Here is a 20,910-nt window from a genome sequence, read left to right as displayed (position 1 = left end):
ATGTTAACCCTCTCTATAACGATCGTTCCAAAAGGCTACCAAACCCTCAAATGGTGTCTGCTGCTTTGGTAGCCATCTTCTATCATTTACTCCTCTTGAGCTTGCAGTTCACTGAAATCCCTCTGTCTTTTTCAGATCAAATATCTTCAAAAATTTGTATTATGAATTGCTTTTTAATCCAAATGTAAGATAATTAAGAATAATGGCTAATATTTATATGGCACTTTGATGTTTACAACTATTATATAAATTTTTGCATTTGACTTTCCCAACAACTCTGTGAGACAGATGCTATTATCATTATCATTATTGCCATTTTGTAGATGAGAAAATGGATTGTCAGAGAGGATAAGTAAATTGCTAGTCACCATGTGAGTGGGTATCTGAGATGGTCCTGTGCTTTATCCATTAACTATAGCTAGGTGGTTTAGGGGATAGAGCTCTAGACTAGGAGTCAGAAAAATCTGAGTTCAGATCTTACCTCAGATACTTGCTTGCTATGTGACCTCAAGCCACTTACTTAGTCTGTCTGCCACACATTCCTCAACTATAAAATGGTGGTGATGATGATGATGATGATGATGCTATAACAAACCAGGAATTTGATTTGAGTGATGGGGTGCAATGCTAAATCACCAGTGACCAGATATCAGGTAGACTGACTGGAGATGACCTAGATGCAAGGCAGTCAAGTTTAAGTGGCTTGCCCAAGGTCACACAGCTAGTAAGTGTCAACTGTTTGAGATTGGATTTGAACTTGCATCATATTGACTCCAAGGCTAGTCCATCTCCTGCACCACCTAGCTTCCCCCCCATTGGGAATAAGAACAACAGCATCATATGACATATAGTAGGTGCTCTGTAAATGCTTATTTTCTTCCTTTCTTTCCATCACACTGCCTCAGTCTCAATTAAATTTTACCTTATGGATTCTTTTCCTCATTTTAATCTGTGAAACTTTTTGATCCTGATTCTTTTATGCAAAATGGTTGTTTTCTAGATTTTTATCAGCTGAAAATTTGATAAGCGTGACACCTAAGCTTTCATTCAAGTCATTGATAAAAATCTTAAAGTGCACAGAGCCCAGCAAATATCTTTGCAGTTGCTCTATTGGAAAATATCTTTCATATTGGCATCAGTACATTGAGGGTCTGATTATTCAACCAGTTTCAAATTCCCTTAACTAATATTATTTATTTGTATTGTGGAATGCTCCTCTTCGGCCCTTGTGACTCTCCACTGTAATACACCAGGATATTTCCCAAAGGCTTTGTGTACCCTAAGCTCATTTCCCAAGACTAGGTGGTCAAAATTTTCTTTGAGAGACTATCAAATTTTGTTGCCAAAGTGCCATTGAGTTCCAGACTAACCATGGAGAAGGGGGCTTTGAACTAAAGCAACTTGGATAATAATTCCATCTGGCTATAAGAGTTGGACCTATCACCGATCTCACATCTGTGTCCATGAGTAATAACATCACCTCTAAGAGGTCTCATTTGTGATGTCCTGAGCAATAGTCTAACAGCACCGAAGCACTGGTTACCATAACTGTGTGACTGGGTTATTCAATTATTACAGAACATTTGGACCATACTTTAGAGTATCTTTTTGTTTTATATTTTATTTTAACATAATAATCACTTCCCAAATAAACAACGCTCCCTTCACAGAACCTTCCCATTAAAAAAAACTCAGATAAAAAAAAAAGAAGATAAATAAATCATTTAATTTAGAGATCATGGATGATACTACATGTTTCTATTCTTGTTTACAGTTTATTAATGGAAAGGGAAGTTGTGTGTTTTAGTTATCATTTGGCCCCTTTTTTTCTCTATTGAATTTTAATTGAATTTTGTTGACTTTTCATATTGCTTTTCTTTTTATTCATGTAGTAACTGTGCATATTGTTCTTTTGATCCTTTCTTGTCTGTTAGTTCAAGTCTTCCCGTACTTTTCTGAATTTTTCATGTTCATTAATCATTTTTGTACAATAAAAATCCCATTATACTTATATGTTGCCATGTATTCAGAATATTTGGATACATCATTTATTTGCAACCTCTTGTCATTATGAATATTGTTGCTGTGAATGTTTTGGTACATTGCTGACAAGTAACACAGGACCAATATGGCTGCTTTTCTCTCATGCTTACCAGTTGTCCATAGTGATAGACAAATTCATAGTTCCATCAGCAGTGAATTACTGTGCTTATTCCCTTGTTCCACCTTTATCAAATCATTGAGTATAAGGTGAAATTTCAGAGATTTGAATTTCCATTTCTTTTATTATTAGTAATTTTGAATATTACATCACATTATTTGCATTCCTTCTTTGAAAAATATTTGTATCTTTTAACTGCTTGTCTATAGAGAATGCCTTGTTGTATTTATATGAATTCCTTATAGATTCTGGATGATAGACTTTTATCAAAGATGTTTGATACCAAAATATTTCCCTAGTCCGTTTCTTTTTTTAGCTGGATTGCATTTGTTTATGAATACCCTTTTAATTATATATAATCATAATTTTTTTCTTTTATCTTTTATACCCTCTTCTCTTTCATGTCTGATCATAAATTCTTCCCCTACCAGGAGTTTAAATATAACCTTCCACTGTCCTCTGTTTTTATGATATGATTTTAATTTGCTATTATGTTTCAGAGTACTTGCCTATAGCATTATTTGGTCTGTACAACAACCGTAGACAGTAGGCAGAGCCAGTGGTATTATTCCCATGTTACTTATGGGAAAAATGGGTCTCAAAGAGTAAATCATTTACCCAAAGCCATATAGCTGGGTTAGGAACTATTGACAGTTGAAGAACACTAAGGAAGGAGGAGAGCATGACCACATGATGGAAGATAAGTCATTCTCTACCAACTTCCTCACCCCTCAAGCTTCCAAATAAATTATTCTAGATGTAAAGTAATTAGAGCTAAATCCTTAAAGTAAGAAGGAAAAAAAAACACATGAGGTAAGATAGGAATCTGGTCAATGAACACCAGAGAACTTTGATACTTAGATGGTGCCCCACTATTCACCTCTACCTGGTTACAATAGCCCTACATTAAGGATACCCCACTCTTCCACAACCTTCTGCTTCTTCCTTTCCCTCACAAATAGCAAATGCTGGCTCTGCTCATACTCATGAAGGAAAAGATGAAAATAGAGGAAGAAATTAGATGGAATAAAAACAAGCCTGTTGGAGGTGACTGTTTTGTGCTTGAGGTAAAGGTGGCTGGAAACCCAATTAGGACTAATCCATTAGCCTGAAGGTTACTCAGAGCATGGACCATAGTTTGTAACCCCATACATCAAATCCAAAGAAGTGAATGCAGCCCTACTGCCCAGACTCAGGGTCTGCTATACCACGTAAGAGGTTGGAAATAGAAAATGAGGGATAGGGAATGCAAAGCAAACTCTGAAGCAGCAAACATATCAAGAGCCTGAGTCAAAATCTAACCCAGTATTCAGCCAAATCAAAAGAAAGAATCCTAAAAATTAGGAGCAAAAATGAGCAAAATGGAAAAAAAATAAATAACAGAATATTAGATGTTAGTTAAAATGTACTTAATGCTTTTATATATTGTGTTTTTATGTAAAACTTGTAAGTTGCTTAAAGTTTTGATCTTCATAAAAACCCTATGAGGGAAATACTGTTTTGCTCATTTTGTAGAGGACAAAACCGAGGGTGAGAGAGTTTAAAGAACTCTCTTATGGCTGCACAAAGTGAACCAGTGGTTTCCAAATGAAAGACAGAAACCTCTTGATGCTTTCCATCCTTCCCCCTGCTCTGAGATCTGGCCTCAGTAACTTTTATTTTTTTTCAAATAAAACAAGAAATCTCAGAATGGCTCAGAGTAGCAATACAACTCAGAAGAAAAAATTAGGAATGGATTTTGTTCTCAAATAAGAGTTTTTGATACAGAAAACAGTACCCAAAACAGAATTTAAAAACACCAGGCAGGGAAAATGGAATCTATGACAGAGAATCTCTTTAAAGAAGTAAAAGAAGTTAACAACAGATTGAGGAACACAAGAAAACTGAAGTGGAAGAAAAGTTTACAAATTAGGAAAAAAAAGAATGAAGCATTAAAAGAACACATGAATTCTTTACAAAACAGCTGGTGGACCAATATGCTCAACAAGAACAGATTCAATGAACCCAACCAAGCAATACACTCAGCGGAGAGCAGACCCACTGAACCCAGAAGAGGAACATATCCAGTTAAGAGATCTTCCTCATTAAGGAGCAGTGTAAGGTTATCCCAGAAGGATATTTGGAGCCTTGTAGTTTGGGAGGCATAAATTGCCCCTCCACATTTGTTTTCTGCATGATGCATATAGCATCATGTACAATCTGTACACCTGGGGTAACTGTCCTCCAGGACAACTGACTAATGAGTTTAAATTGGGGTGAAGAGTGACACTCTGAAAAGCATTGATCTCAGTAGGACAAAAGGAAATCTTAAAACTTTGATTGTGACAAGGTGTCCTCCAATGACACAATAAGATCATAGATATGTTTTTAAAATACTTTAAATTAAATTCTCTTTTTTTCAGTCAAGAAAATGACACTTTCTCTCCATTCTGCCTCCATGCTCCCTGCTGAGAAAATAAGAAAAAAACAACCCCATTACAAACAAAACAAATTCCCACAGTATCCATCTCCTAAAAATGTTTCTCATTTTGCACTTAGGATCCATCACTTCTCTGTCAGGAGGTGGGTAGTATGCTTCATCATGAATTTACAACCACACTTAATTCATTGATCAATGCAATCACAGCAATAATTTGTCTAATGATCCCCTAGATCTGAATATCAAAAAGATAAAATATCCTTTACTTATCAAAAATGTTGGGGGCGGCTAGGTGGTGCAGTAGATAGAGCACTGGCCCTGGAGTCAGGAGTACTTGAGTTCAAATCTGACCTCAGCCACTTAATAATTACCTAGTTATGTGGCCTTGGGCAAGTCACTTAACCCCATTATCTTGCAAAAAAACCCAAAACTAAAACAATGTTAGACATTGTCATGAGGAATATACTGTTTAAGGTAAAAATGGGAAAAAAATCTGCAACAACAATCACAGTAAATGCACCACATATGCATTTAAGGTTTGCAAAGCCCTTTCTTTACTTTATCTCATGTTAATGGAAAGTGAAGTTCCCTAGATGCTTTGCATACCACTATGTTACTGGCAACAAGCTTGGAAATGCTATAGGTTCTCCTAGAGATCCAGGACCACTTAAAGATGGTCAGTCTAACAATTAACACAGGGAAAACAATGTGCAGGAATAATACATATTACCCAGACTAGGACATGCAGTTGGCTGGGAAATTTGTTGAATATATGTGTGGATTGAATATAGACATATTCACCCCCCCACACATATGTAGGAATATAAATATATATATATATATATATATATATATATATACATATATACACATATTTGTATATATACATATGGAGAGAGAGACAGAGAGAGAGAGAGAGAGAGAGAGAGAGAGAGAGAGATGCATGCATGCATACACATAAAGATGACTCTCTTAGAGAAAAAGTGGCATTGGTAATAGTGAGGATCTTGACTTGGAGACTGCGGACTCTATTTTGAGTCCTTAATATATTTTCACTCAATAACCTATGAAAATCACTTAACCTCTGTGTGCCTTAGGTAATTCCGTAGGACTTAGATACCGAGTCATAGATTTAGGTTGGTGGAGGTAGTTTCTCTGCTGACAAATGCCTAGATCCTTCATGCATTTGATGATAATAACTTCCATGTGTCTAGTACAGAGCTACAGAGGACTTTACATACATTATCTCCTTCGAGCCCTGCAATAACCCTGTAGGGCAGGTATTATTACCATTTGACAGGAAATTGTTACTGAAAAGATGTGCTTGACCCAAGGTAGCAGAACTCCAACTTAAAATGACTTCTTATGGATTCAGTGACTTTTCTACTAGAAAGGAAACTTGAATGCATTTTCAATTCAGAATTATCCCTCACAGACAAGTTTACTAACTTGAAGCAGATGATTTGAGTTTTGAAAAGGGTATTGTTCTACTGGAATATAAAGAAGTAAAGATTTTTCTCTTTCCTATATCCTTCTCCCAGAGAATACTTGAAAGAAGTTCCTTTTCTAATATGACTCTATCTATTTCCCTAGGCCATCTCAGGAACCTGTCAGTAAGCTAAACACCCTAATCACAACAATGACATTGAAAGTCTGCCTGTAGTTTATTAGGAGTAAGTAAATGATCTCCAGTCCTCTTTTAAATTACTCTTTGGGGATCCATTGTTGTTATTGTTGCTGTTTGTTTTACAATCTCTAGCCATGACATCAGTAAGGTGTTGTCATGACAGGAAAGTGAATTGGTCTCACTCACTTCTCCAGAACCTTCTGGGTCCAGTGGTAAACTACAGATCAGGATAATTGGAAATGATCTCTTTTGGAGAGTCTGTCATTATTGAAATCACTAGATAAATGACTTCTAAGAAATATCCCCAGCTACAGAAATAATATCTAATAATGGACCAGAGATTGGACTTTCCAGCAAAGAGGCAGGAAGATGATTATCCCAGACTCTGTATCCTTCAGTGAGTCTAAATTTAGCTATGGAGCTCACAGACTGTATGGACTTTACATCAGGTTGATCATAGATGTTTATGAGAGATACTGATTAATGAAACCTAAAAATTTTGAAAGGAGCTCATACCTGGGTACCAGTGAATGACAGATTGAAAAGGTAGTGAATTAAGTAAGGACCCTCAATGCCCCCTCTTTCTTCCAACACATATGTTTTTACAGACATTCCAGCCTAACTGTGTATGATCATAATAAAAAAGCAGTCTATACCCCTGGCAGCTTTTTATTTCATTCCCCTTGAATCTAGAAGGAAAATGTGAATCTTAGTTGCTGTCCTTGGTGCTGCTATTGCTGAGTAGACTACCATTAAACTGCTCTCACTCAGCTGCTTTTCATCTGCCTTGCTGCAGCTACTGATATCCCTGGGAAAGGGCTTCTGTCTCTCTCTCTGTCTGTCTCTCCCTTCCTTGATCTCCCTGCTCCTTCTCTCTCTTTCTCTCCTCCTCTCTCATTTTTATTTCTTTTCCCCAATCCCTCCTCTCTCTCCATGTTTTTACTCTATTTTTATGGCCTTTCTCAGTGCCTTCCATATCAATAAATTATATGATATGATGTTTCCTTGCTTCCAGAGTGAAAACTCAAAATCCTAATAGTCTATGCATGTCCAATACATTCCCTGCCTCCATGTGTAGAGTAGATATGATATCTGTAAAATAAGGATTATGTGATCTCTAAGACTCCCTTCAAATCTAAATTTGTATCTGTGATCAGGAGAAACTACCCTGTTTTAACTGGACACACTGCTATTGAACTCATGCTTAAAATTTACTTAGAGGAAATGTGTAATGGAAATTTCCAAAAGAAGAGAGAATAACTAAGATAAGTCATACCTCATCCTGCCCCCCCAATTCTTCAGTCTTTATGATCCTACTGTCAAAAAGAAGTTGGGAGGGGGAAGGAGAGAGAGAGAGAGAGAGAGAGAGAGAGAGAGAGAGAGAGAGAGAGAGAGAAATAAAAATGAGAAATGTAATTAGAATTTTAGACTGAAACCAATATTATGTCTGAGGTTTCAGTGGTGCATGTGAGGGTTTTTTCCCCCTTTTCCCCCCTTTTCCCTTAATTATTTTAGAGGTCTTGGGATCCAGTCTGTGTTCTTGTGATATTTAAATTCATCTACTAGTATTTATTAAAACTCTCCAAGCACTAATATTTGCTATTTTGTCTAGTTTCTCCTAATAACAGAATTACAGAGGTGCTTGTGGGAAGTACCATAGAACTGGAGAGATAGAAAACAGTGGGGTGAAGAACTGGGGAGACAATTAATTGACGGCCTGACATGTGTTTAGGTGTGTGACAGGTGCTAATTAAGCTTGTTTAATTATTTTCTGAATCTCGGTCTGAGAAACAGCAGCAAACTGAATGGAACTAATGAAAGACTAAATCACTATAATCAAAATAATCTTTTCTCCAGGAAGAAAACTTCAGTCCTATTTGAGCCTCTCTGTGTGCATATGTGTATGTCTTTTCTCCTATGAAGAAAACAGTCAAATTACTTTAGTAGTTAGGGAGGTGGATGGAGTTCTGGCCAAAGGCAATGATTCATGTATTTCAAGGGACATTATTTAATGCTGGGAAAAGGACTTTGGATAATTATGACTAAAGATTGTTTAAAAGGGAGAGGCATGGTGGAAAAAATAATATAGCCTTGTGAGCAATTTGGTGATCTTGTAGGCACTGAAAATTGGAGATGATTTAATTCAGTATCCAATTATGACTCAGTGCAAAGTACTGTCCTTTGGAACACAGTGACCAAAGTGAAATGGTTCCTGCCCTCAAGATGCTTAAATTAGATTGTCTCTGCTTGTCCATCTAGTCTTTCTCATAAATCTCAGACTGAATTCCAAGGTTTTTTGTCATTAGCTGATCTCCTGTTCTCAGCTACCAGCACATGTCAGATTTCCAACATGTCTCTAAAGTGGTCTTTTTGGTTTCCTCTCCAACTTCTGTCCATGAGGTTTGAGACAGATAACATAAAAACAATATCCTTACTAATTTGTTTCTGTTCTTAAAGTATAACATCTCTCATATATGACAGCTAATGCTTTTTTCTTTTGTTCATTCTAGGACTCTAGAAGAGATTTTAACTCCATTCTGTTGATCCTACAGTTTTCTGGTAAGCATTTATATATGTATTCATATTCTAAACAACTTTCTTTTTAATAACATAATCATTTTTCAAATATATTTTCCTCTTCTCCCCTTCTAGTAGTCACCTATGACAAAGATTAAAAAGAAAATCTTTTACAAAATCAAATATCCCACAGACTAATGTGATAGTATATAGACTATTCTATGTATTTTATCTCTTCCCAGACCTGGAACAAAGGTTGGAGATGCCTTTTGCTTATCTCTTTTGTAGCATCAAATTTCTTTTTTTTATGATTATGTAGCATTCAATTTAAAAAAAATCCAGGGGCATTGGATAGAGCACCAGCTCTGGAGTCAGGAGGACCCAAGTTCAAATCTGTCCTCAGACACTTAATAATTGCCTAGCTGTGTGACCTTAGGCAAGTCACAACCCTATTGCTTTAAATAAATAAAATTTTAGAAAAATTGCACTGAACACTGTATTGTATGTCTTATTTTCCTTGTTAATCTTACTTTGCTCTGATTCAGGTCACGTATGTCTTCCTATGTTTTTATGAATTCTTTGCATTGATCAATTTGCATTGAACACTCATATTTCATTACATTTATTTATCATAATTTGTATAATAATTTCCTAATCAGTGGGCTCTAATTTATTTCCATCCTCTGGGGTAAATATCATGCTATCAATAAACTGAGATTATTTTGTCTCATTTTTGCCAATGTTTACGTCTTTTCTATCATCTTACCCCATTGTTTATGTGAAATAATTTAAGTGAGAAAAGTATAACCCTTTACTGCTTGACATTTAGAAGCTTTTGTCATGGCAGGTTCGTTTTCCCTACAGAGATCTGTTTTCTTTCTTATTGAACTGATATTATTTGTTCTTTCAATAGATGCACTAGGAAATTTTTTTTGCCATCTCTTTGCATCATTAATGGGAAGCACACAGATGGGGATTTGGGAGTGATGGTCCTAGAATCCGTTCATCTTGCATTTATCACTAGAATCCTGAGAACAATAGTATAGAGACCCAACTGTGAGTACAAGGGCTGAGCACTTGGATCATCTTCCCTGATTCCTGGCATTTTTTTAAAAGTGTTTAAGAACTCACTGGAACAATTTTTCATACAGGTTTGTCATTTGAGGGATATTTTGTTTATAGGAATATAGTGGATTGAAATGATTGGGTTTTTCTCTTTTGTTTAAGGTTTTAATTAGATATTCTGTTATCCAACATGTTTCCCTGCAAGTCAGACCAGCTCCTTAGAGTAACTTATGTTTATTTGAATGTCTTTTGGCTTACTGATCCATTATTTCTATTATAACTGATGCTATCAGTACGTTTTATATCCCTACAACACTAGTGGCTAACATTTTGTCTAAAATACATTATGAATGCTCATAAATGTTGTTTTCCCTTATTTTTTTGAAGAGGGCCTTAAAAGAGATGCAGAATATCGCCTTATTTTGATAGGAACCTAGTCAGCTTTCTGAGATCATTATGAACTTCAAGTCTGTAGGGTAAGATGGGACTGTTGGCCTAGAAACCCCCTCTAATCAATCCCATGTGCTTAGACCCAATTGTGAAATTCCATTCCCCTCTGGGGTTCTTTTCAAAGCTATTTGTCTTAGTGAAGACTTAGAATATGAATTTTCCTTTGCATTGGTAGGCATCCTTTTGCAGCAATGTCAGCTGACTTGTAATGAAAGGAACCGATTTTTTTTTCTGTACCTTCAAGGGGGGGGTGTTCTTTGAAAAAGATCCATTATGGAAATGAATACCTGGAGATGTTTTGGCCAGTTGGATTGCTCTATATGCTAAAGAGAATCCTGGAAGAATTTTCACCCAGAACAGTTTAATTTCTCAAATGAGGGAGCGACTTCCAGTTAACTCTAGATCCTCATTCCTAGAGGGGAAAGCATCTAACCAAGAAGCTTGTTTGAGGCCCTAACTCATTTTCTGCCCTCCACCATTGTTCTTCACCCCAAGATTGTTATTAGAGGACCTTGACCTCTCAATAGGAGGCTCTCAATGGATTCATTGCATTTACTCTGACAACTTGGGCGAAATCCTCTTTTGGAATCTAGTTTGAGTTTCCCTCCAAAAGGGGAAGTAAAAGAGGTGCCCGAGTATACTATAAATCTGGTATTAGACCAGTTATTTATTCCAACAGTGAAAAAAATGTTAAGCATAACCAAAACACAGAGTGCATTAACAACATGAGTTAAATAGCTTTTGATATTTTAACTTATCACTATTAATACAGTCAAATGGGAGGCTAATATTCTAGCCTTGTTGGTACATGAAAGAGTTTTGGGTCATATTCCATATCATCCTAATGGCCCATGTGCCATCAAGCAATGAAACAATCTTTCTGGTGGTTTTTCTCTGATGCCTACTTTTCCCTTGGTTTCAGCCCACTACTGATGCGACTCATGTGACATCTAAATTATTTTTTTGAATTTTATTTTTTCCAATTAAATATATCATTTTCAACATTAATTTTTGTAAGAGTTTCAGCTTCACATTTTTCAGCCTTTCTCTAATATAAACTCTACATATGTGACTATGATGTTAAACATATTTTTATATTATTCATTTTGTCAAAGAAGAATCAGAACTAGAACTAGAGGAAATAATATGAAAAAACCCTATGAAATAAGTTTTAAAAAGCAAGCATAGCATGCTTTAGTCTGCATGCAGACTGCATAGTTCTTTCTTTGGATGTGGATGGTATTTTCCATCCAGGAATTGTCCTTCATCACTGAGAGGAGCTGAATCCATCATGATTGATCATCACACGTTTTTGCTGTGGATGTGTCCAATGTTCTCCTCATTCTGCTCACTTCTCTCAGGATCAGTTTATTCAAGTCTTCAAGCTTTGCTGAAGTCTACCCACTCATAATTTCTTACAGAATAATAGAACTCCTTCACATCCATATGCCTCAATTTGGTCAGCTATTCCCCAATTGATGTTCATCCCCTGGATTTCCAATTCTTTGCTCCTACAAAATGAGCAGCTCTATTTTTTTTTGTACATGAGGGTCTTTTCCCTTTTTATGATTGCTTTGGGATACAGACCTAGCTGCAGTATTGATGGATCAAATGGCATGCACAGTTTTATTGCCCTTAGAACATAGTTCCAAAGTGCTCTCCAGAAAGGTTGGCTCAGTTCACAACTCCACCACCAGTGCATTAGTGTTCCAGTTTCCCCACATCCCCTCCAACATTGATTGTTTTCCATTATTGTTCCATTAGTCAATCAACTAGATGTAAGGTGGTAACTCAGATTTGTTTCAATTTGCTTTTTTCTAATTAATAGTGACTTAGAATATTTCTTCATCTGAAAACTGCCTATTTGCATCCTTTGACCATTTATCAATTGGAGAATAACTATCTAAGGCTTTTTAATGCTTGTAAAGGAACACTTTAGGGAGTCTCAGGAAGGACATATTGCATGAGTTGAAGTAAAGAAGAGGTATTCTTTTCTGTCCCTTGCTGAAATCACAGATCATTGTTTTCAGGGTTGCATCCAAGAGTCTTTGCTAACTAACCCTTTCTTTTAGCAATGTGGCATTCTGATATGCTTAGTTATTCTGACTGAGAAACCAATCAGAGGACTCTGACATATTACAACATGGCTAGAAGTTACCTTTTCCTTAGCTGCCACAGGGTCCACCAGAATCAGTCAAAGAATATCTGCACATACTCTCTGTCCATGTGAAGAAGGAAGGAGAAGGATCTCATCATACAGCCATGACTAGATGAGGTGTTCCTGGGCAAGAGACTTCTGTGGCTCAAAAGCAAATTGCATCTTGGCTCATGGTGGACATAGGGTGACCATGTCTTGTAAAGAGGTGGGAGATCATGTATCCCAGGCCTCCTTCTGGCATACTGAGTGTGTAGGAGGCAGAAGATTGCAGAGTGGGACCTTTAAGTATACATGTTCCCTACACTATTTCATTCATCGAGCAGTTGTCTTGTCTGGTATTTGTCTTTTCTTTAAATTGGCCTTTATTTACTCTGGATCTGGTACACAATTCCTTGTTCTGAGGTTTGGAGATCATCAGAGTTTGTGGAAAATGATTGTTGCACCATCTTGCCAATCACTTTATCTGCATAGTTATTTTTTCTAGGTTTTTAGTGTACAAGGGATTTCTAGAAAGCAGCTACTCTATATGTCTCCTTTGCTTAGAGAAGACATTCATTCTGTGTCAGTCACTTTAGAATACTCATCATCTGTCTAGTAGTATCCATCTTGGTTTGCTTAAAGTTCATTTTCCTGATCATGTGGTCCTACAGAACCTTTATTCATTCCTTCCTTCTTGTTCAGTTGGGCAGAATCTCCTGATTCATGGCCTAACAACTCAGGCCTGCTTCTTAATTCAGAACCAACAGTTATGAGCCTGAAGCTTCATCAGTAACAGAGTGGATGGAGCTCTCTGGGGTTGGAACCCATGAAATTTGAAAGCAGAAACAGATGGAGCCTATAAGGCCAACTGACCCTTAGTGATGATTTTTCATGATTAGATAGAAACCAAATTGGTAGTTTTCACCAATCATTTTTTGCAAAGCTTTGAGTTTTACATTTTTCCCTTCATTCCTCCCTTCCCTCCCTCCAACCCCTCCCCAACTAGGAAACAATCTAATATAAGCTCTACACGTGTAACTATGCTAAACATAGATTCAGATTTTCCCTTTTCCCTTTTCTTTTCTCCCCATTTCCCATGATGTTTCCCTAAAAGGCAAATGGAAGCGTTGGATAGTTTTCCACCTAGCGCATCCTTTGGGCATCCCTTTAGCTCTCACATCTTAGTGAAGTCAACACCCAGTCAAGTAACACCGTGGCAAAATCTGCCCCAGAAGAGGGACTGATGGGTACCTGGGTCCACTACAAGGGATTGTTTGAGATATTGAAAGGTATTTGTGTAGGAGACATTACCTTTTACAGATAGTCACTAGAGACTTGGGTTGTGACAGATTAATGAATAAACCAGCTGCCTCTTTTGGTCAGGAATTCACCATCCAGAATGAGTTTCTGTTGTTTTGGTTCTCATGAAATAGGGAATTTTTTTTTTTTTTGGTTTTTGCAAGGCAGTGGGGTTACATGACTTGCCCAAGGCCACACAGCTAAGTAATTATTAAATGTCTGAGGCCAGATTTAAACTCAGGTCCTCTTGACTCTAGGGCTGGTGCTCTATCCACTGCACCATCTAGCTGCCCCAAAAGGAAATTGTTTTTTAAAAATGCCATAAATTAAACTATATGTTGCAGATACATAAAACCTCCTTTTTAAAAGCAGCAAGGCTCTTAGGTGTTTGTAGTGAGATATCTGAGAAGCTGACAATACTCCTTCCAAGTCCCACCATCTAGAAAGAAGGGTGAAGTAACATTTAAATAGCTCATGCTGAAAACTCAATGAGTATATATTTTTAAATAGTTAAATGACTCTTTAACTGGGTTCTTCCTAAAGATTACTGTTTATCTCTTCCCATTCTGCAATCAGCAATGAGACCACACACACACACACACACACACACACACACACACACAAAAAACAATAACAACAAGATGTGTGTTATTTAGAATGTTTAAAAATAATCATTCTAACAGTAGTGCATATTTCCTATGCATTTTTCCTGCTTATTAAGTTTAAATACAACTGTGTAGGTTGCATTATTTGATTCATTTTCTACTCTTGGAAATCGAGTCTTTAAAATGCTCTCTTGGGTAAAATGAAAAAGACTTAGAGGCGGCATAATATTGTAGAGAGAGTGTCGGGCTTAGAGTCAGGAAGACTTGGTTTTAAATTTTGCCTTTGACACTCATTCTGTATGACCCTGGGAAAGTCACTTGACTTCATTGTGCCAATGGCCTTTCCCCTTTGCTTGTAATGTACTGCAGCTTGATTGTACCCACCATGAAGCTTCCCATTGCCCTTTGCATGGTCCTTAACTTGAGTTATTATGAGACTAGATTCCATTACACTAAATCTTGAAGTTATATTGTAACATAGAGACATGTGAAGAGTCCTAACCAACCATCTGTAGAGACAAATACTTTTAAGGCACGTTTAATCTCTAAAAAGAAGAAACAACCATGCCCCTCCCTCCAGAATAATCATGTTATTCCATAGGATATGGAAGTACAGGGATTCTTAGGGATCATCTAGTCCAGAGAATTCTTTTCTGTCCAGATCTAGAGTTCTTCCTGCCATATCCTGCTACCATGAATGGATGTTGTAGTTAACTTCCAGTTCCCCCTTGGGGCAGATGATTTGGGCATATAAACTAGAAGAGATGTAAACCCAATTTAATGTCAATGAAACATTAGGATAATCAAGGTGATATCATGAACTGTGACTAGATACTGAATAGAGTTAGATGGTGCTGATTAGTTAGGGATGGCTTCCTCGAAGAAGTAAGAACCAAGGGGAAAAGAGCCATATATTTACTTGAAAGGAAGTCAAGATGGGTTACAGCAAGTTGGGAGAAGGACATGTTCTGGTGACAGTAAGAGTGAATGAATTGTATTTAGGAGATGGACAATAGGTTTGGGGAGTATAAGATTCTGTTCACAAGAAGCATCATTCTGGGTCATCCGCCCACTAATACCTGTCATCAACCTGGTAGCACTTTGATTTAAGAAGCCATTTCTTTTAGCTCAAAGTCTGAGTTCAAATGATGCCCCCCCCCAAACACTTGGGCAGTGTTATTGCTCCAAAGATTGACACTCTTTTCTCTAATTGTGAATTTTGGATCACTGGTTCAAGAAATGACAGAATTTAACTTAGAAATTAAATGTAGATTAATCATGTTTTTTTAAACAAAAGTTTTAATTATACAGTACCCTGCAGAGCTTGTTTATTCCATAATTACTGGAAAATGGCAAGTATCCCACATAATACCCTTTTCTCCTGAATATTAAAACATATTTGCACAAATGCAGATATATACTTGGAGTGCACACGGTGAGGAAGATTCCCACTTGTGCTTCATGGAATGGAGTTTGGCAGGCCTCATTCACCCAGCCAAAGTTCTTCTCTTTGCTAATGGCAAAAAATGTCTGTCCCTGTGGCTAAACAAACTCTGGATTATTCATTTTCCTTTTGGCAAGTACCAAGGTGGCAATGCCCATGATGCTTATTGTTTATCATGAATGAACATTGTGAGTTCCCATGGTGTAAGGAAAGCTAGCCAAGCCAAGACAATGGCAATGAAAAGAACCACGTTGGTTATTGGTAGGAATGCACATTTCAAGAATTTGAGATGTGTTGTGACTCCCTGGACTTCTAGATCAACTTTCTGAGACACTTGAAGTGTCTTTTGCTTGCCAGCCAATAAAGATGTGTCTGAACCCCCAGGTCTGGTTCAAGCTAGCTTTGTGACACTAGAAGGGCTCTTGACTCCTTATACTTAATCATTTATAGGATACAAAGCAATTCACTGAGGTTGAAGGAATATTTATACTCTGGATAGAATTCTTGCCTACAGGGACTTTGCTATTTATTTACAAAGTAATGGTTGAATTCACAATATACTTGAGATAGTTGGGGGCAAATAGTAATACCTCAGGTTCATTGACAGTTGCCTCAATACTCTGATGGATCTATGATCTCTTCAGGATGGGTATTCCCTCTACTGGTACATACTTATCTTTCTTTGGATGCTTTTCAATAGCTGCTATAGGGAAGAGAAAGCTATGCAATATGCTGTGGGTCTTTTTCTGGTTTTCTTGATTACTATATTTATACTGATGGAGCACATGAGTTGTCCATTGGTTGGCTACTCGGTAAATGACCAGGCGATTGGCTTTTCTTATCTTAAATCTTGCATGGGTTCCTTGAGGGCAGGAGACAGGACTATCCTTTGGATTTCTAGCACTTAACACAATGTCTTAGTCAGTGATTCAAGAATGGTAGTTGACTGACTCATTGATAGCAACCTTTATATTTACCCTGTTCAATTCATATTTGGTAATGTGTTGCAGCCTACTTATCTCCACTGTTTATCTCCACATTTTCCTTTGAGTATCTCTCAGTTTTTATTCTTTAGAGACTAATATTCTATGTCTCACAGCCTTATAGTATGACAAGAAACTATGGATCTTTATTTCAGGGAGAAGTTTTGGGTCATTAGTAATAATGTGCAGTTTTCTAAAGGCAACCGCTCTCTTTCTCTTGCTTAATCCTTTGTCCAGATCTTTGTCTCTATAGGGTGAATGACTAAGATGGATATGTTAAGCTCCAATACAATATGCCCCATCTCCCCTTTGGGTGACTTAGAATATTATTGCCTCTTTTCTCACCCATCAGCACCTCTGTTGTATACTCTCCCATACTCTACCATGTACCACCTCAACTATTATTCATGTCTAAAGTCTCCCTAAAGTGTATAGCAGAAAGGTACAAAGTGGACAATATAAATCAGATTTACTACTGCTCTTTATTTCTCCCACATGAAAAAGTGCTAAACACAAAAAAGTTTGCAAGTATTTACATTGAAAAAAGTTAAGAACATTATACAAGAACTTAGAACAACTCTACCTGAGTATTGTATTACTCTGTTTCTTACATTTTGCCTCAGCTCTTCTCCTTCAAAATGCATGTCTTCTACCAAACCAGACTAGGGTTTGGGGCTCCTACTACTATTTGTAGTCATCTTCTCCAAGAAAGGAGAACCCTCTTTCTTCCTCTTGTCAACTGTGATCAAAGGATCTAGAATTTTCTTGGTCTCTCAAATTCACAAAATTATTGGGGTTTTTTGTTTTTGTTTTTTTAGGTTTTTGCAAGGCAAATGGGGTTAAGTGGCTTGTCCAAGGCCACACAGCTAGGTAAATAATAAGTATCTGAGACTGGATTTGAACCCAGGTACTCCTGACTCCAGGGTGGGTGCTTTATCCACTGTGCCACCTAGCTGCCCCGACACAATTAGTTTTAAGGTGACTATATTCACTTTGGCAAATTTCTTCTGGGTCCTTATTTTGAAAGGCATCCACAGTTTCTCCCAATGCATTCCTGTAAATTCCAGGGAAAATAAAATGGAATTGTGAAATTACTCAACAGGCCAAGTAAACTCAATGAGAGAAAAATAGGAAAACAAAGTTGAGTAAGCCCAGAAGTAGGTGATGGTCCCATGAAGAGGAAGGAAGTTCCACAGGTTGCTTACTTGGTATTTCCAGGTAAGTAGGCAAAATTTACCCTCTAAAATTGCCTATCTAGATCTTGCAATTTAGGAAGCAGTCTAGCTCTCTTTAAATGCAGAAAAGACAATAAGGATTTCTCTATAACACAGTTGCCATTCTAGTGATGCAACTCAGTATCTCTCATATTAGACTCAAAAGTTAAATAGAGATTTTGTAGTGGCATAAATAACAGTGCATTAGCATTCCACAAATCAATAAATGCAATAGTCTACAAAATTATCTCAATGGAATTGGAACACACACACCCAAAATGAACTATACAATTATAACCTAATTAGGGCTTTTGTTGTTTGGGGTTTTTTCTGTATTTACCTAGGACCCCTCAAACTAGATCATTCATATGTTAAAGTGCTGGGCAGAGAATCTTTTCAGACACTTTCACAAAAGGCAAGACTCCAATTGTGTCTCAGATGAACTCCCACACATAGTGAGTAAGCTCCTGTTCACTCTCCCAAGACCAAACAGGATGAATATCTGGTCAGGGTTCTAGGTCACCCTGAAGAATTGATAAGATGTCTTTTCACTGCCATTTTCTTAAGCCCCCAGCAAGCATGTCCATGGCATCTGCTTGGGGTCTGAGGACTATATTTCTATGCTATTCAACCACTGGTAGTTTTCACAAAAGATATTTACTTTGAAGATATAGCAAGAATTAAGTACCCTCTTCATTCCTTAATGCAGCAGAGGCATATCTCTCCTGGATTCTCCTGGTCTGTAGGAATAATAGACTCTACTTAGATCAATTCCCACATAGTATTGACCCCATACGTTCATGTCCAGAGGCAGGATCATTGCCAGATGAATCCTTGTCTCATCTATTCCTGGGCTGTGATCCCAAAAGTCACCCCTTTATCCTTAAGGCATCGATGCCATGCTCTATTCAAGTCTAAACTCTAAATTCTCTGAGCCTTTTGAGCTCCCAAAATCATTGCTTCTACCCCTTTCACTGAGCACTCAACTCCCCAAGAGTGTCACAGCAAAGTGATAGCTGATGAAGTTGATAACATTTTTAAATGCTTAAAAGAACCCTTGTTGACAACACATGGTTAGCTGACCCAGTCTAGTTATGGAATGTTTCTACATGCACAACAATATTTCCCTCTAACACACATTCCTTACATTTCACCGTGATTCTGCTCAAAGCGACTCCCTAGCATCCTCCATGTTCAGAGGCTCCATTCTCTCCCTAGTGTCTTCCAAATGGAGGTGCCATCTAAGACACTCAATCTGGGCATATATCAGACCCCTGGTTCATACATACTGATAGGAAAGACCTTTGGGTTGTCGATCTCATAATCTGCACAATAGGGCTCCTTCCCTTTTTTGGTTCTTTCTACATCAATAGTAGGTTAAACTTTTGAGTAATTATAGAGTTCACTTACCAGTGTTCTGAAGCTTGATGTAGCCTATGTATTATAATTTTCAAACACCTAGTGAACCTCACCATCTTTTAGGTATCTCCCATTGTTTTTGACCCGATGTTGAACAGTACAGTGTTAAATACTTCTGATAAATCTCATTCTGTGTGTCTTGTTCCCCATGATATCAGTGACTCTAGATTTATTGAACAAAGTCATCTCTGCCATTGCATCTTTCAGAGAATCTTGTATGATTTTAGCATATGAAGGGGACCATCTTGTTGAAAGAAAAACCTTTAAAGGGGCATGTTAATCTATTAACTGAGACAGTGATTGACAAACATTCTGGGCAATATCCCAGGTATTTCTGGGACTGAAGCCCAGGTCTTTGTAATGGGTTAGCTCACTTGATCCAAATGAGACATTAAGGAGCCAAGGTGCCATTTAGGCTGGTTAACATCACCCTGTTCTATGGACACTGAGTGTACCATCTTGCCAAAATATGGTGCTGGTTAACAGGGATGCTGGGACAGAGACTATGATGACGTGTTAAAACTGATCTCTGCTACTTGAAAACAACTGAAGGCAAATGCCCTTTTGATGACTGAGCAGAAGCATCTTCTAGGGAATTCATTATCTTCCCCCTTAAACACACATTTCTCCTAATCCTTCCTATTTCTGTTGATGGCGCTACCATTCTTCCAGTCACGTAGGTTTTTCAAAGTCATGTTCAACATCAAAAAATAACTTTTCAGTTCTCATTTGTAGTATTAACTAACTAGGGGGCTGGGGGACTTGCTCTGAGTAGCATGCACAGACAGATTGGCTTTAGCCCAAGGGACTAATGAGAAAGATTAGATGCTTTCCTCACATTCCTTGGATCTTTTTGTTTAAAGCTTAGGCTTGGTTCATTTCTAGGTTCTTTCCCAAAGTGAAGAACAGCAAAGGACTCAGTGTATACGATGAATTGGATTTAGGATAGCTATTTATTTGTACCACATAGAAGAAATGCTTAACACAAAAAGTTCCAATGACTTAAATGGATATATAAGTTCAGAACATGATGTAGGAACTTGTAACTACCCATAGACTCTCCTGAGAGGTTGAGGTACAACCACCATCAAAGCTTGAAGTTGGATACATGACTGCTAAGTAGGCACTGTTGCATTTTGGAAACTCTGCATTGTCCCCTTCAAAGGAGAGGCTTAAGGTTCCTCTTCCTATTTGTAATCATCTGCTCCAGGAAAGGAGACCCTCCTTTCTACTTCCAATTGACTCTGACCCTTACAAACTCTCAAAGTCAGAAAGTTGACTCTAAGGCCAGATGTGTCTATTTTGGTCAGGATTGCTAGTCTGTCTGATCTTTTGAGGCCAGAAACAAAAACACAAAGCATAAAGTCAACAAGGATCCAATACCATTTTTGTCCGGTGGGTGAAAGTACCAACCCCCTTCCTTACTTTTCCCAAGGAGGTCTTCCTGCAGGATCATCTGAAATTTAGACCTGTAAGATTTTTCAAGGACAATTCCATCCAATCCTCTCATTTATAGATAAGGAAATGGCGATGGGGTAGAGAATTGAGGGACTTAGCAAAGGTCACATGG

The 20,910-nt window shown here is 37.5% G+C and overlaps 1 long non-coding RNA gene across 1 annotated transcript in view; it reads left to right on the top strand.

The window, feature by feature from the left end:
- Positions 1-8,718: 8,718 nt before the first annotated feature.
- Positions 8,719-20,910, top strand: part of LOC141500754 (uncharacterized) — a 117,698-nt gene continuing 105,506 nt past the window's right edge. The window contains exon 1 of the long non-coding RNA XR_012472024.1: positions 8,719-8,766. This is a non-coding gene — a long non-coding RNA (uncharacterized LOC141500754). The remainder of the gene's footprint in view (positions 8,767-20,910) is intronic.

This window comes from Macrotis lagotis, chromosome X (genome assembly GCF_037893015.1).
Source record: "Macrotis lagotis isolate mMagLag1 chromosome X, bilby.v1.9.chrom.fasta, whole genome shotgun sequence".
Classification (NCBI taxonomy): Eukaryota; Metazoa; Chordata; class Mammalia; order Peramelemorphia; family Peramelidae; genus Macrotis; species Macrotis lagotis.
This window is presented reverse-complemented; position numbering and strand designations above follow the sequence as displayed.